Here is an 18,129-nt window from a genome sequence, read left to right on the forward strand (position 1 = left end):
CTGAGAAATTAAAACAAACCTCTCCCTCCACTACCCTTTTTTCCCAGGGACAACTTCAATCTTCTGTTCCTGAGTCCTCTCCCCACTTTTCAGAGGGATGCAGGAGGATGGGGACCGGGGGCTGTGCACTGCCCCTACCAGCTTCTCTGTGCTGCTCTGTCTCCCTCACACTTTTGCCCTGTCCCAGCATACAGTCGCTCCTAAGGGCCACAGTCCTTCAGCATAAAGCTGTTACCACATGAGCTCTTCCGACCCTCCAGCAGAGCAAATAACAAAGTTAGCTGACCTTGGTTGTTACAGCAATAAGTATAAGCAAGACCCTCTCTGCATACCATTCCTTGGTATTAATTATAAACATCAGGCTTTATTTCTACTAGAAGCCAACACTGTCAGAAAAATATGCCATTAATTTCAGAGAGTGCAGTTAGTTAGAAGAGACTTAACTGAAAAGTAAAATTACTGAAAAGAAATCTGGTTCTGTTTTACCTCAAGCCAGGACAGCAGGCAATGCTCCTCCTTTGGAGGAGTCGTGTAAGAATTAAAAACATAGGTATGCGCACATTATTTGTCTTGCAGGAGCTGTGAAACTGCGTCCAGAGGTGGACAAACTTTCAGCTATGGGTGAAGAGCTGGTGGTCAGAAATAGAGTAACCCGATGGCCTCTTGTAGGCCTTTGTGGGTTTGCTTTATGGGACCAGTCTCCAAAAAAGAACAGCTTGAGGTGAAGCAGCAAGATGCCGTGATGGAACTGCTGATTTCAGCAGCATCCTTTGAAGGAAGCATACAAGTACAGAGGGGTTGTAAGAAGGGGTATCCAGAAGACCAGAAGAAGAGAAAGCAGAAAAGGAGGTGCAACAGACCTGTGCATAAAAATGACCACTGCTAGAATAAATTCAAGCACAAAGTCCATTTATTTGTTAGACAGAGGAGATGGACCCAAGCGGTAACAAGTTCTGGCTGGTAACAAACCCAAAGAGAGGATGAGCGAAGAGCTGTTCAGGAGTACAAGCAGCTGGACTTACTGCCATAAGGAAATGCAGAAGTTACAAAGTAGACCTTGCAGGAACATCTGAAGCAAAAGGAAGAAGGTAAAGGGTCAGGGAGCCAACTGAAAGGGATGTCCATCTGGAGAGTGGAGTTCCTCAGGAGTCAGTACTGGGACCAGTGCTGTTCAACATCTTTGTCGGAGACATGGACAGTGGGATAGAGCGCACCCTCAGCAAGTCTGCTGATGACACCAAGCTCGGTGGCGCGGTCGACACACTGGAGAGAAGGGATGCCATCCAGAGGGACCTGGACAAGCTTGAGAGATGGGCTCGTGCAAATCGCATGAAGTTCAACCAGGCCAAGTGCAGGGTCCTGCACCTGGGACGTGGCAATCCCAGGCACAAATACAGGTTGGGCGGAGAATTCCTAGAGAACAGCCTTGAGGAGAAGGACTTGGGGGTGCTTGTGGATGAGAAGCTCAACATGAGCTGGCAGTATGCACTGGCAGCCCAGAAAGCCAGCTGCATCCTGGGCTGCATCAAGAGAAGTGTGGCCAGCAGGTGGCGGGAGGTGATTCTACCCCTCTACTCTGCACTCATGAGACCCCACCTGGAATACTGTGTCCAGCTTTGGAGTCCTCAACACAGGAAGGACATGGACCTGTTGGAAGGGGTCCAGCGGAGGGCCACGAAGATGATCAGAGGGATGGAGCACCTCCCCTATGAAGACAGGCTGAGAGAGCTGGGGTTGTTCAGCCTGGAGAAGAGCAGGCTCCAGGGAGACCTCACAGCAGCCTTCCAATATCTGAAGGGAGCCTACAGGAGAGCCGGAGAAAGACTCTTTGTCAGGAAGTGTAGTGACAGGACAAGGGGTAATAGGGGTTTTAAATTGGAAGAGGGGAGATTTAGATTAGATATTAGGAGGAAATTCTTTACTGTGAGGGTAGTGAAGCACTGGAACAGGTTGCCCAGGGAAGTTGTGGATGCCCCATCCCTGGAAGTGTTCAAGGCCAGGCTGGATGGGGCTTTGAGCAACCTGGTCTAGTGGAGGTGTCCCTGCCCATGGCAGGGGTGTTGGAACTCGATGATCTTTAAGGTCCCTTCCAACTCTAACCATTCTGTGATTCTATGATTCTCTGATCTGCAGACCTGAGAAAGCCTATTTCTCTCAGGGAGGGTGGATGTACCCTCCACAGTGGAAGCTTTCCAGAGCAGGGCAGGGGACTCCTGATGTGCCCGAGGCCTATTCTTGGGACACTTCTTGGCATCGCTGACTGGCAGCACCATGGTCTCAGCCAAAAGAAGAGCACACAAGACCACCATGTTCTAAGCTGTCCTGAAAAAACCTGATTGTTCTCTAGGTGCACCAGGTGACTCCGCCTCTGTACTTCTTCCCTGCCCATTTTGGGAGGGGGAGTTTTCCATTGAAAGTAGCTCTCAAAAGCCCTTGCCAGCCTTAGCTCCAATTTCCCAAAGAATCCCAGATTGGGGCTTTCCTAGGTTTCTTTTTTCCAATGGGAATTTGGCAGTTGCTCTCTGACCTCCAGTGCAACGTCAGCATGTACATGTCTATGTCCCAGGAGAAAATGAGGCTGAGGCAACAGTGTAGCAGTGGTACTTTTCCACAATTTTCTCCCTTCTCTTTCAGCGTTAATGTTACCTACAAAGGTGGAAATGCCCAAAGGTCCTAAGGAGCTGTGAAGGATGAGTATGGTGGCATAGGATGACTAGAGGCTCTTGACGCGTACAGTCCCGTCAGCGGGAGGGGGAAATGGAGCTCTGACAGGCCTGTATGGGGTTACACGACTTCCACAGCCATGGGAGAGGAAGTGAGTGTGTGCCTGTGGATGGCTGTTTGTTGCCCCAGAGCTGCAGCCCTCAGCAGCAAGAAGGGCTGGAGGCGGGGAAGCAGGGCATGGGGAGCAGCAGGTAGCCGAGGCAGAGGAGGCTTCCCCTCCCAGCGGTGCCTGCCAGAGGCCTGGCTGGCAGGTGAGCTCACACGCTGCCTCCCAGGGAGCAGCACTGCCAGCTCCCAGGACGTGCCAGTGCTGGCCTCTCCCACCCAGCTTTGCCCCCTGATAGAGAAGCGAGGGCAAGTGGGAACCTGAGGTACAGAGTAGGTGAAAACAGAGCGCCCCCAAAGCCGCTTCTCCTCAAATTGCTTGCCTGATTCGATGGCACCTGAGCACAGTAGCATCTCAGGGGCCCACATTCCCTGGCAAAGCCTTGCCCAGACATACACAGACAGAGGGTTTGTTCAAACAAGCTAATTTATTGGCATCTCTGCAACAAACAACTCCTAACTACCTTATCAATGTCTACGAAGACTATACTACAGTCCTACTCATCTATGGGTAATCATGGAGGGATTCCTCAGTGTGGGCTTGCAGGAGTAGGATGGGATCAGCACCGTCCCTTCCGCAGTGGAGCAACTGAGGAGATAACATCCAGCTGCCCTCCGCAAGAGCTGCAACCAGCAGGAGGCTTCCCATATCCAGACAGGGACGGCTGCAGGAACCAGGAGCCCCACCTTCTCTTCGTCTCATTCTCAAGGTGAGACTTGTCTTGAGCCAGAATGTCAGAAGGGTCTGGTATCTCCTCCCAGTCATCCACCTTCCACTCCTCCTCTTCTGCACTGTTGGAGCTTCCCAGTTGGCCGTTGCTCTCAGGGTCAGTGCTGTTCTGCCTGGGCAGCCAGTAGAGACCGAAGAGCAGAAGCAGGATTTCAGCACAGGCCCAAAACTGCCAGTTCTGGCAGGCAACGAGGAGCTGGTAGAGCCTGCGCGGCTCCTGGCTTCTCTGCTCCATCTCCTCCAGAAGCCACATCATCTCCATGTTCTGCTGCTCCTGTTGCTGCAGGAGGTCTTGGGTGGCTGCATCTGGCTGGTTGCCCACTCTCAGGATGTACTGCAGGACACCCAGCACCATCAGGATGTGTCTGATGGTCACAGCCATGGCCTGGAGGAGGAGGGAGAGAGGGCACTCACCGGGGCTGGCTGGGAGGGAGATGGCAGCTGGGGCAGCTGGGGCAGGAGATGCAGTGGCCCAGGGACGGCTGGGAGAGGGGGTGAGGGAGCTTGGAGGCTACAAGAGAAAAGTTGGTGAGCGTTGCGGGGATGGGGGCACATCCCCACAGCCACCACCCTGACACTGGCTGTGGCTGGCAGCCTCGGGCCCCTCTGTGCCCACCCATGAGGGTGGCCCCTGCCCTGCCCCAGGCGCTCCCCACAGCGGCTGTGCCATTGACCCAGCCTTAGAAACCCCCCGGGGACCAGCACTTCTGCCCCGACCCTCGTCCAGCCCAGCCTTCCCCCCGCCTGCCCCACTCACTGCTGTCCCGAGCCGAACTGCAGCGGCGGCGCTGCCGGCTGGCAGCCCTGGTGACACCCCTCTGTGACTTGTCCTCTGTGCTGTCACGGGCACCATGGCGACACCCCAACTGGCCACAGCCATTGCCCGTGGCTCTCCAGCCTCTGCAATGGGCAAAGCTCAAACCCCCCCAGCAGGAAAGAGCTCCCAGGGCCCCAAAACCTCCCTAGAAAGGACAGCAGGGCTGGCACAAGGGTGTCCCTGGCTTGCACAGGGAGCTCCATGCCCGGCTGAGCCCTGTGGTTGGGCTCCTGGCTCCTTCCACGGCACCAGCAGCAGCAGCAGCAGCAGTGAGGAGACTTTGGGGAGAAGTTCTTTCTCCTGCTTTCAGACGTGTGCATGTGGCACACGCACTCACACTTCTGCTACTCCACCCTGTGTTGGATAATCACATCCCTGCATTGCACCCAGAGACTTGTGACTGCCCAGCCCGACATGGAAGCAGATACCCATGGAGGGATATCTGTTAGTGGTCACATTACCACTCTTTGTTATAAGAAGTTAAAGGCAAAGTAAATACAAAGTAGATCATTTCCTGCAGGGAGCAACCTGTCCCAGCCCCATGGTTGGGCTCCCAGTCCCGGCTCTCTTCACAGCCGCAGCAGCAGCAGCAGAGAGGAGCCTTTGGCAGGGACAGAGCAGAGCAAGTTCTGCTCCGGCCTCCCCCAGGACTTTGCTCCTTGTGAGCCCTGCAAGCCGCCTCCTTCCCGCTCCTCCCCTCACACCCCTCCTGCTGGGGCAGGACTTTTTCCTGCAAGTCCCAGGGATTAAGGTGAAAGAAAAGCACGTTCCCAGGGCAAGCAGAAACTGTCCCGCTGCTCCTGCCTGAGGCTGTCTGCTTGACCTCTGCAAGAATGGTGCAGGGACTGGAGAGACCAGGTTCTGCAGGCCCAGGGACCGCCCTGTGGGATGGGGAGGGTCTTGGGGAGAGAAAGGAGATGGCAGGAGGCTCCCATCACCCTTGGGACACAACCTGCCCTCTCTCCTTTCCTTCTCTGGGGCGGTATCCAGCTGAGCCCCAGGCAGCAGCTCCTTTGGTCAGTTTGTCCAAATTGCACTAGAGCTAACCAGAGCAGCAGACGTAGGGTTTGGTGGTGGGTAGACACCAGACACCCATCCAGGTACTCACTCTCCCCCTTCTCCAGAGGACAGGGGGAGAAAAAAAGGCGGAGAAGCTCATAGATTGCAAAAAAGACAGGGAGATCTTTCTATCAATGACCTGCATGCAGGAGTTGAAGCAGCATTAGCAAGTTCGCTGACGATACTAAAGATGGAGGTGCTTTTGACTCTCCTGAGGGACGAGGGGCCTTGCAGAGGGATCTCGATAGATTGGAGCCCTGGGCAACCATCAGTGGCATGAAATTTAACAAAACTAATACCAGATATAATATATATATATAGTATGTTAGATATAATTTTTTTATGAATGAAGTAAGCCTGTCAGTGTTTAAGAGCCATTTGGACAACACTCTTAATAACGTGCTTTATTTTTTGGTCAGTCCTGAAGTGGTCAGGCAGTTGGACTAGATGATCCTGGTAGGTGCCTTGTAACTGAAATAGTCTATTATTTTCTAAATGCACATGATCACAAATTTTCTAGTTAATACCAATGGGAAAAAACCCGCCGTTCTAAATTTTGAGCATGTTATGAAATAATGCTGTTCTGCTGTGTCATTCAAGGCATTGCTAATGAGAGAAAGCATGGAAGAAATTATGGAGGAAATAATTATTTTGCTAGAGGAATATAATGGAAATTTTTCTGATGCTTTTCATTCACTGGCTGTATTTTATGTCTGAAAAAACCTTTATAATTCTTACATTGGAAGTAAATCCCTAATGTAAGAAGAAGAATTACTAGGGTCTTATATCACAACTGAATTAACATCTTTTTACCTACCTAAAGACATCTAACTCCTAAGATTTTAAGGGTGAATAGTAGCATGTTGGCGTTCTACTATTACTGAGAAATAAATATTCTTGCTTATCTCAGCATATGAGCCACTTTGCAGTCCTGTTTCAAACTAAATTGAAAGCTTTTGTACAATAGCTGTTACATTAAGTTGGTAGGTTCTCAGCACTCTGAACCTTTGCATTCACAACCCTATTACTAATTTTCATGTTCATAAACGTGGAATAAAAAGGAAGGAAGATGTCAGATTCAAAATTGTTTTATTTATTTCTGTTATATGTCTCATGGTATGTTTTTAATATAATATTCTTAACAGTAAAAATAGCTAAAATATGCTCTACTTAATTCTAGAATCAGCAGCTAAGATGAAAATACCAAATATATATCAAAAAACTGTAAAAGGCACAAGTGCAATGGAAGAGGTGAAAACCCGAATATTTCCACACCTAGATAATCTAGGATAAGGGATATTTTATATGCCCAGAGGATGGAAAAAACCCTGACCTGTGACAGGAACATGAGAAGGGGGAAAAAATACACTTTAACTCTACAAATTGGGTATTAGCTTGCAATTTAAGTTTGGGAACTGGACATAAGAAGCCATTCCCCTTTGGAAGCAACATATATAGATGTAGTTAATTGCAAGTACCTGAGAAGAAATGTAAAAAAAAAAACCCCAGAAACCTCACTGTGGATCAGTGAAAGGAGGATTCCTTATTTCTCCATAAAGCAATCAATAAAAAGTTTGAAGAGCAGGTTAAATAGCTTGCGAATGTAACGCAGATTAGTTAAAAACTATTCAGAGTGTATAAACACAGTGGAAATATCCCAGATGTAACTCATCTTCAGGCATTCTCCTTTTAACTTATACACACTGTTTTCCATGACTTTGTCAAGTTACATCCTAAAAAATATTTAGTTCATTGCTCTCACTGTTGTATTTAGAAGACTATTCCGCTAATCAAATTATTAAAATCTTCTGATGCCTTGCTAAAAGGAGGTAAAATACATTTGCTTTGGCATATGCTTTTCTGAACAACATCATATCCCTTCTATACTTGTTTGATTAGGCTTAACTGAGACATTACCAATACAACAGTAGCAATGAAAAATGTAATTAAGTTTTTCCGCCTTTTTTGAAAACAGGGGTGTTTTAGTGAACACCAGAAGTGTACCCACACAATTTAAATGAATAGCCAAGATTTAAAAAATGCATAAATGGATAAAATTAATAGTATTGATAAGACGTGTGAAGGAAAACTGTATGAAAACGTTACATGCAGAATGTGTACTTCTCAGGAGGAAAAGAACATGCATTTGCAAAATGCAGTAAAAGGCAGACAGTGCTTGTACCAGTCAGACAGAACAACTGTTTTTATTTCAGTTATTAAGGAAAAAACCTGTTGCACTTCAGTGAGAGAGGAGTTGTAGAAAAAAAGTAGCTACAATCCAAATTAGCTTCAAAAAGCATTTCCAAAGCTTGGGGAAAATGACCTGATTATGTCATCTGCTAGCATCTCATATTCTGTCTGGTATTGTTAGTATTTCTTTTCCCTCTGATTGACTAAAATCAGTTGAGATTACTTCTGAATATTTTTGCTGGGCAGCTAATCATTTAAAATTATATACTGGGGAGTAAACAAACCCCACACCCAGTTCCACACATAACTCAGCTAGTGGGACAGACAAAATGAAAATGGCTAAGGCTAAAGAAAATTGTATACATAATCTCACAGGAACCTTTAGGAGATTAGGAACTTGGTTTTACTCTCACACTATATGCATACCAGTTAACACCTGTAGAGTTATCCTTGACTTGACTAAAGAAGACAGAAATCAGGCCTTTGATCTTGTCAAAATTCTCACTGTTCTCTTCAGAATTGGAACTAATTGAAAACTAAACTTTATCTTTTCATTTCAAAATAATTTGAGGGTCAGTTAATTTTTCTTGGCCAGTTAAATTTTTAATAGGTACTTCAGGGAAATGGGATAAATGCATAGTGCATGATATATCGGAGTGAAAAGTACAGGTTTTTTTGGTTTTAATTTCCTAACAGAATTTGTTCAGCTGTTTTGTACTTAGCATTTCAGCATCCTATTTTATTTACTCACTGTCTATAAAACATGTTGCTGTTAAATTACATTAATTGCATCTATACAATAAGCAGCAACACAAGAAAAAGAAAAACATATTTTGAAATGTGTTTCATTTCGGCTCACTGCAAAATTTGCTGTTGATGTTGGCAGCTGGACATATCATTGAGAGTTAATTAGCTATCAATATGGGACAGAGTTTGCAATTTAAAAGATTTGTATTTTAATATGCCACAGGGAAAAACGTAGGTACTGTGTCTATTACCTAGAATGTGCTGAATGGTTTCTACGGTCGTGAAACTTACAAGGAAAACTTTCATATAGATGTCAATTTAGAAAAAATCCCAAACCTTACATCTTGACTTTTTGGATGTTCAAGAATATTAGCAATAAACAGATCATTTATATATTTTTCAAATATTTGCTTTCTAAAAGCATGCATTGAATTAACCAGGTAAAATGTGTAAGAGCTACAGCAGCAAGTACTGGTCTAGATTATTCAAATGGATGAACAATTTTCCAATACTTTTCAAGGGTAATTCTCAAACTCAACTTCTTCTATGGATTGGAGAAAAATGGAGACATTTTTTAGAATATGTAAACATTATTCAAGAGAAAGACTATGGAGTTATCTTTGGTATCATTGTTACCTTTTAACACCTACTATAATTATTTCTATCTATTGGCACAAGGCACTCAAAACACACATGACTGATTTGCAACCCTGAAATTTTCAGGGTCTTTTCATAGTTTTTCCCAACGGAACCATTTACAGAAGCTCTGCTTTGACTGGTCATCGTCTTGAGCAGGTCAGAGTTGTTTAGAGGAAACCAAACTATATCACAGTAGCTATCTATTGAGATTACATCCAATTCTGAAAGTAGAATAATGCAGATGTGCAGTGCAAAAAAATATTATAAAGAAAAGAAAGTATGTTACTATAGACTGGATTTCTTAGGAAAAGAAAATAGAATTCGCCTGGAGGTCAAATACTGGAAGAATCTAAGCTTCATTACCTATCCCTTACTTCTGTCCATTGTGCTTCTAAACCTGTTCACATTTTAAGAAACATGGAAAATTTGGTATAACTTGCTTGTTACTTAAAGTTTTCTCTGTTGATCAGGTAATGCCTAAACCTGACATAAATATACCAAATAAAAAAAATAGGAAACCTGCCCTTTTATGTCTAAGATACATTCGACAGTAAATCTCAAAATGCAGTCCTTGCTAAATCATGTAAATGCTGCATTTTTTTATTATCAGCAGATCTAATCTTTTCATGTAACTGACAGCAAAAATAAAAGTTATTTAGTCTTCCCACTCCTGTTAGAACTGTAGAAACAAAGCAACTATCACAGCATAATCAAGTCTTTCTCTGACTCATTTGCCAGCAGCAGAATTATTGAACTATGCAAACAATGGCCTCAGCTTACTTGTCTGCATTGCAGCCGAGGGCAGGATTTGCAAAGGTTACACACAGAGTCATAGGGTAGTGTAAGCACTAAAATTGTCTTTCTTATCATATTGAATAATGTAGAAGGATGTAATGAGACTTTCTTTTCCAAATTTAATTTGAAATTGGAATATTTAGGAAAAAAACATCTAACTTGTGAGACAAACAACAAAGAAAAATTAAAGCTGATTTTATTTAGATCAAAAAAACCCCTGAGAGTTCAGTAGTGAAATTTCTTCTATTATTTTTTTCTTAAAATATCAGTCAGCTTCAATGAACTGTGATCAAGTTTAATATTTTGTAACCGATGTTCTAAACCTTTAAACTTTCGTCATCAAAGTCATTGTATTAGAACTCAAGTTGTTGTATTAGAACTCCCTTTCATTTCACAAAAGAACAGCAAGTAACTGCTGTAACCAATACAAAGAAACATAAAAAACAAGAATGGGAAAGAAGATAAATTCTGCTTTTCCTGCATAAGATATGAATCTCAAACAAAGGCAAAGCAAAATAAAACCCAGATGCTCGTGGTAAGTGATTCTGAGCCACTTATCACATGTCATTTTTTTTCTGGGCTCATTTCCTACTACTTATCAGCTGCAAAAATGAATATCAATAAAAATTTTGGCAGAAATGGTATGGTATTAGCAGGAAAGAATTCAGACACACTAAGTTAGGATAAAGAAGCGTCTGATGAACCTTATACACTTCTTGCTTATTTACAAGGTTCTGTGAATGTTGGCAAAGTCACAAACAGCTGAGGCCAGAGGATATAAAATACTTCAAGCTTCAGACATGATAATAATTGAGTGTCTTGTATTTGATCTTTTTCAGAGGTGTCACAGGCAAAAGAAGCCAAGTCTCCAGAGTAAACTCACAAAGCCTCACTTCCCTGTGGGCGAAATGGGAGAAGACAACTACATTTTTCCAGTTTTGTCTGGGTTATGTTTCAGTGATCATATTCTAGGTTTTGCACAAGGGCAGTCAGAAGGATAAGCAATAGCTTTACTAACAACAGCTATATTCCCCTCTGTTAATCTGAACTGGGAGCATGATATCTGTCTCAGATAATTACCTAGTGTAGATTAGGTATTCAGACAGAATGTCAGGGTATTTGCTGGATGTGTGTATGTTTTCACATGGTCTTCCCTTTCTTTTTTCACCTTGTCAGTAACTGGTTTCTTTCTCTCTCACTTTAGGCTGGGATGCAGCTGGCAAGTGACGAAAAAAGATTATGTTTTCCATCTTTTACTTCTCTAAATAGGTACATTTAGAGGACTAAACTGTCACCTTCAGATTGAGAATTCAATCTAATGTTACTATGCATTTATGTAGTTCTTAGTCCCAGGAGGTAGGCTCTCTAAAGTGCATTGTATAATGAATAAGAAATCAAGATGCCAATTGTCAAGGGATTCTGATCTATTAAAAATCATGTTCCTGAATATTGATTTATTTCATCAAATGACTTCAATTTCCCATTTCTGCAAAACTGTTTCTGTTTGTTTTTCTTTTGCTTGTTTGTGTTTCTCCACAAAACTTAACAGTGAAATATAACTCAAAACTTTTGAAAGTGTTTTATTTACATCACTTTAGCTGTGGACTGTTGGGAGATTAGAGAAGATGACAAAATTTATCTCATTTTGTCTGAGTCATGTCTTAGAATCATGCTTCATTCTCCTTTGTTCCCCCTTCCCTGAAGGTCCTTACTTTCAGAGTGAGAGAAAGAGAAATCAGAGAAGGACAATCAAAACTTCAAAAGTTATTGTAAAACACAATGCTTGTCACTCTCTGGACACCATCTGTAAAAATAAAGCAACTGAAATAGCATGCTGATTGGGCTAGTTTCACATTACTGACAAGAACGATTGGGCTAGTTTCACATTACTGACAAGAATATTCACAGAATCACAGAATCACAGAATCTTACTGGTTGGAAGGGACCTTCGAGATCATCGAGTCCAACCACATTAAAAACAAACAAACAAACAAAAAAACACCACAACACACAAAAACAAACAAAAAATCAAACAAAACAACAACAAAAAAACCCACAACAACAACAACAACAAAAACCCACAAAAAAAAAAGAAAAAAAAAAAAGGACCCACCAACTAAACCCCACACCCACAACCTCACACACAACACCCTACCACAAACCAACAATCCCGGGCACTAGAGCATGCCCTGAAGAGCCATGTCTATGTAGACGTTTCTTAAATACCTCCAGGGATGGTGACTCCACCACCTCCCTGGGCAGGCTGTTCCAGTGCTTGACCACTCTCTCAGTAAAGTAATTCTTCCTAATATCTAATCTAAACCTCCCTTGCCGCAGCTTCATACCATTTCCTCTGGTCCTGTCGTTATTCCCTTGGGAGAAGAGGCCAACCCCCGCCTCTCTACAGTTTCCTTTCAGGTAGTTGTAGAGGGCAATGAGGTCTCCCCTCAGCCTCCTCTTCTCCAAACTAAACATGCCCAGTTCCCTCAGCCTCTCCTCATGTGACTTGTTCTCCAGACCCCTCACCAGCTTGGTGGCTCTCCTCTGGACACGCTCCAGCACTTCAATGTCTTTCCTGTAGTGAGGGGCCCAAAACTGAACACAGTACTCGGGGTGAGGCAGCACCAGTGCTGAGTACAAAGGCACGATGACTTCCCTGCTCCTGCTGGCCACGCTATTCCTGATACAAGCCAGGATGCTGTTGGCCTTCTTGGCCACCTGGGCACACTGCTGGCTCATGTTAAGCCGGCTGTCCACTAACACTCCCAGGTCCTTTTCTGCCGGGCAGCTTTCCAGCCACTCAGCCCCAAGCTTGTAGCGTTGCTTGGGGTTGTTGTGACCAAAATGCAGGACCCAGCACTTGGCCTTATTAAACCTCATCCCATTGGCCTTGGCCCATTGATCCAACCTGTCCAGAAAAAATACTGTTGATATTGTAAACTTTTTCTTTGTACAGATTTAACTGAAAGGTATTATTTTATTTATATTTGAATCTACTATTTTTCCTAGTAGATTTCTTTCATTAAAATGACATAGTAAAAAAAAAAAAAAAAAAAAGAGAGAAAAGACACACAAACCCTACACCAAGATATCTTTCTCATTTTGAAGTCAGGTATGACCACATTTTAACTTGCCTCCACCTATCTTCTACACAAATTTCTCATATACATGTTATAAACCTGCTATCCAAGGTTCTTTCTTGACCACCAGCTTTCCTTTCCTCCTAAACACCTCCCAAATCCATATGCAAACCCAATGGAAGTACAAAAAATAATGATACAAAGTAAGACTTATGACCGTAAAGCCCAATGCAAAGTTAACATATATAGTTGGTAGAATCAAGTGAAAATTGTGTTTTATTCTGTCAATTGGAAAGATACAGAACCTTGTAGATATATTTTATTATGTAATTAATTAATTATAAAAATGTAAGTACATTGAGTTGCTAGTTAAGGAGAAAAGTAGGTGACAAAAAGACTTTAAGAGTATATAGAAATAGGTGAAATCATTTTTTTATGAAAGATGACAGTCAAAATGCCAAGCACTCCCTATGTGCCAGCAGACATCTGATTCAGTCAAGGCTACAAAAAGATGGACCTGCAATGTATGGTGAATCATTGAGACATACAACGATTTCTAAATGCTAAATTGCTTTGTCACACTTAACAATGTGTGCTCCAGGAGAGATTCCCTACTCTGTTGATGTTCCTGGCAATTCAAGTGAAAGACAATTTGTTACTTGTCTGCATTTTTGTAGTCTGCAGTTAAATGAACAATAAATTTCCTAAAGAAGATTTTCTAATAGAAACATTAATGTAAATGAAACTAACATTTTCTTATAGTAGAATATTAATTCCAGAAAAAATTAGAAACAAAAGAGATTCCCATATGAAACCGTAAAACACATAGTTCACAGTATGGTCATGGGCAAAATAATTTAGAATGGATTTGGACTAAGCTTTTCAACCAAAAACTAGACAAGCATAAAATAGATGTAGTTACATGCGGGTATGTGCTTGTATCATTTCTTTTAATTCTAATAGATTATAGGGTTTTGTTGGACATTTGCCAGTGGGTATAACCACAGTTGCCATCAAAAGAAAAAAATAATTAGAGTAGCACAGATCACCCAAGGCTTATTCTCTGAGCCCTCGTTCAAAATGCACAGATAAGCATTTTATTTCTAAGCATTGAGAAAAATGGTTAGAACCAGGAACAAAAGTAATGAAATAATGAAGGAGAGGAGGAGGATGAGGGAAGATTTGAATGGAGTAATTCTTTCATATTACCGAAGCTTATACAATATGTGAAGAAGGGACAAAAACTAAGCAAAATCAATCAATGTGCATGCATATTCTTGCCTATGCACAAAATATTTGTGTATGCACATACAAACATATATGAACATATTCATACACATGCATTTATATATGTATGTATAAAAACAAAATAGAGATTGGTGTAGAAGGAATTTATAACCTACTTGGGAGAAAAAAATAGGAAGTTTTCCTAACTGAGAGTGAACAGGAAATTTGGGTGGGTAACAAGAACTGATGAAAATCTAAACAGGGTGCTAAAATGTCCCGAATGACTTGTAGAAACCAAACAGAAAACTGTGTTGGGGCTGACATATTTATCTGGGTTGTGCAGGTCAACTGCCTTATCCCCATCTGACTGCACCATGAAGGACGTGTTTACAATCAAATAGTGATACATTTCCTGTTTTGCAGCCACCACTGAAATTACAGAGATTACAAAACTGACAGGCATTGTCTTTTAAGGAACTTCCAATTACTAGCAGGTCCAACAAATGCATAATTGCTGAAAAAAACTAGAAGAGTAAATTACATGAGTGTCAGAATAAATCATTAATTTTCCAGCTATATTTTCTGCTTTGACACAGTTTCAATTTTTTTTATAAATGATGACATATCAAAATGTGAAGAAAAAACATAAAAGATTTTTTTTTATTATTTAAAAAGACACTCCTTAGAAGAATGACAAGCTGTGCAATAAATTGTGCTATTCTAACAAAATATCAGACTGATTAAAAATACCAGAGGAACAGAACATTGTTTCATAAGGCCCTCTTTTCCATGTGGATTGTTAGTGTGGGAGAAAATCCTTGTAATTTTTTGCACTGCTCCCACACATACACCTACACATATCATCACTTGACTTTCAAACTAACAATAGAAGTGTTAGTAGAGCTATCACCATCTGCAGAATGAACTGTGCATTTTTAAGGCTGCAACAATCTCAGACATTAGCAACAGTAGTCATATAGACAGAAAGTAATACCCTCTTTCCACAGGAAGAACCATGTAAAGGTCAGTTAATAGACATGTTATCCCAATAAATCATGAACGGAAGTTCCTCAACATTAATGAATTAATTAGTTGGAAGCTTTTTTCAGTTTATGTGGTTTAATATGAAAAAAAGAGCATCCACCTAGTATTGGTGGGAGCAATGAGATAGACCAGCACAGAGATCTCTATCCTCACACAGATCAGCTATTTTGCTCAGTATTTTAATGACCTTGTAGAAAACCTTACAGTGATCAACCAGTAATTACTGCAAATAAAGCTATATGGGGACTGGAAGTTCACTTCGGTAAAGGATTCCTGTATTTATTATCTTTTCTTTTTTTCTAATTAGGAATTCTGACCAATCTACTGCCTGCTGCCCACAAAAATAAAGTCTGTAGTACTCATTCTTTTCTCTAAATTTCTGTGTTCTCTGGTCATTCTGAAGAAAAACTTAGGGCTTCACATGTTTGAGTTCCCTAACTGTATGTAAAATTCTTGTTGCAGAGGGACGAAAGCTTTATGGTGCAGATTGCAAGACTATTGGTGTGGTAATATAGGCTGCTTATTTTCCTTGCTATATCGAAACCATCAAGAAATCCTCAGAGGAAATAAATACTGTCAAAATATTGGAGTCAAGCAGGAAAGGAACGCTCAGAAGTTTACAAAATGATTACGCAGGAAAAAAAAATTACAAGAAAAAAATTACAAAAAAAAATTACAAGGAAAAAAAAAGTTACAAGAAACACCGTAACAGATAAAAATCAGGCCACAGAATAACAGAACTGGAACGTAAATTCAGTTCCAGAAGGACAGTTAAAGGACAGTGTACAGTAATGCAGACTTATGATTTCTGGCCTAGAACAATGTATGCCTATCTACCACTGGAACTGAACACAAAGCATTCCCATACACTTCATTTGTAGACTAGCAGTGTAGGATGATGGATGTGCCTGTCAGGATTATTTGAATTTAACTGAATAAATAAAAAAAAAATTAAATCCTCCAGTTTCTAAGTATGCTTCCCTAAACATCCTTAAGGATATGTTTTAATTATAAATATTAAATATATTCCCTTCCCTTCCCTTCCCTTCCCTTCCCTTCCCTTCCCTTCCCTTCCCTTCCCTTCCCTTCCCTTCCCTTCCCTTCCCTTCCCTTCCCTTCCCTTCCCTTCCCTTCCCTTCCCTTCCCTTCCCTTCCCTTCCCTTCCCTTCCCTTCCCTTCCCTTCCCTTCCCTTCCCTTCCCTTCCCTTCCCTTCCCTTCCCTTCCCTTCCCTTCCCTTCTTCCTTTTTTCCTTTCTTATCTTTTTTTTTTCTGTATCATCTGTAATCAAAGAATGAAAACACTTCACCATGTACTTAAACATCTTTACCAAGAACAAAAATTCTGTAATATATGTGAAGAGCTTAGAGGCCCCGATGTTTTGAGGGATGTGTGTATGGAAACTTACACTGCCTTGAAAGGTCTTTCTTACAGCTGGCATTTGCTTTGAACAATTGTGTTTCATTTGGCTGCTACAATGTGGTATACTTGATAAAGTAGGCATACAAGTGATATCAAGGTTATCTTGAGTTCAGCAGTCTGCCGTTTCCCTTTGTTGACCTCCCTCTTCACTGCAACACAATCTTTCCTCTAGACCTGCCTTTCTTTAGGTTTCCAAAAGAAGTCAGCCAATTAATGATAAATTGGGTGGGTAACAGTGTAATACAGAAATGCATATATATATATATATGGGCTACGTTTTATAAAATTCAAATGTGAAATCTTTTAGATTCTTAAAGCTAAATAGCTGTAGCACACCAAAAACCCCCTATTACTATTCTTTATTACTCATTCTCACCTCCATTTACACCAACCTTTGTCATGAGTACTACTATGCAAATTGAATAATTTTCTTTCTTTTCAGATACAGGACAGGTATTATTCACCAAATAAAGACTATTTGAAAGAATAAAATTATTTACTTTGTGGGTGAAATTAATTGAGTTCAAAGCAAAAGATTTCTTTTCCAAGGAATTTAAAATGCCTTATGTTCCATCTCTTCTATGAAGAATGGAAAAATATTTTAGTCAAAAATGAGAAAAAGAATAGAAGGGTCATTAATGAAATAAAAATAGCTATGTGCACTCTTATCTGAAATAGCTGTGGTTTTTTTTCTTTATTTTACTATCTTGTTTTGATGATGCAATACCTCCCTGTCTTTGGGTTGATCTGAACTGAATAATTTTTCAGTTTGCTCAATGAACCAAAAAAATTGTGCTTGCTGTTCTTCTTTTAGTATCTCAGGAAAGTACTTGGGCTGCTATAGAAAAAGGAAAGAACCCATTTAATTTGAATTTGTTGTACAAATACACAGGTCAATTTTTCCTTATAATTTGGAAAATCTGTAGTTTTGACTAGTGGGATTCTAGGGTTTCTGTGTTCCAGAATCTCAACTCAATACCAGAGGAAGGTACTGTAATCATCCATGTAGTTATCAGTTTCTTGGTATGTGTATGTGACTGAAAGTTAGGAAGGAGAGCAATAAATCTTTTGTTGAGCAAGACTTTCCTTAGGAAAAACCTGTTCTGAGGAGTTGTATGGACAACTTGACTGGAGAGAGATGCTGACATGCCAGGTTTGGGGAGATTCACATTGGAAGAGACTGTGATATTGTACCTTGCCATATATTATTCTTTCAAAACTCCAACAGTGTTTGTCCCAATAATATTTTCACTTGTAAGTCTGGTTGACTTTCTCCTCTGGGTGTCTTGAAGCAACATTCCAGCAAGGGACCTGGGACTCAAGCTATCCAGAACATAGCTTGCTACTGTCCTACAAAAGCAGACACTGGTTACCAGTCACCTGTGAGTTGCCAGTGATAAGTTAATTTCTGAGACCCCTAAATGCCATACTCATAAGAGTGAGGTCTAGCTGTTCATACTACAGTCGCAGTTTTAAAAAGATTTTTCTATTGATAGAGTTGGGCTCAACAAATACTCCTTTTACTGCCATTCTCTGCTTCTGAGTCTCAGCG

Source organism: Numenius arquata, chromosome 1, assembly GCF_964106895.1.
Source record: "Numenius arquata chromosome 1, bNumArq3.hap1.1, whole genome shotgun sequence".
Classification (NCBI taxonomy): Eukaryota; Metazoa; Chordata; class Aves; order Charadriiformes; family Scolopacidae; genus Numenius; species Numenius arquata.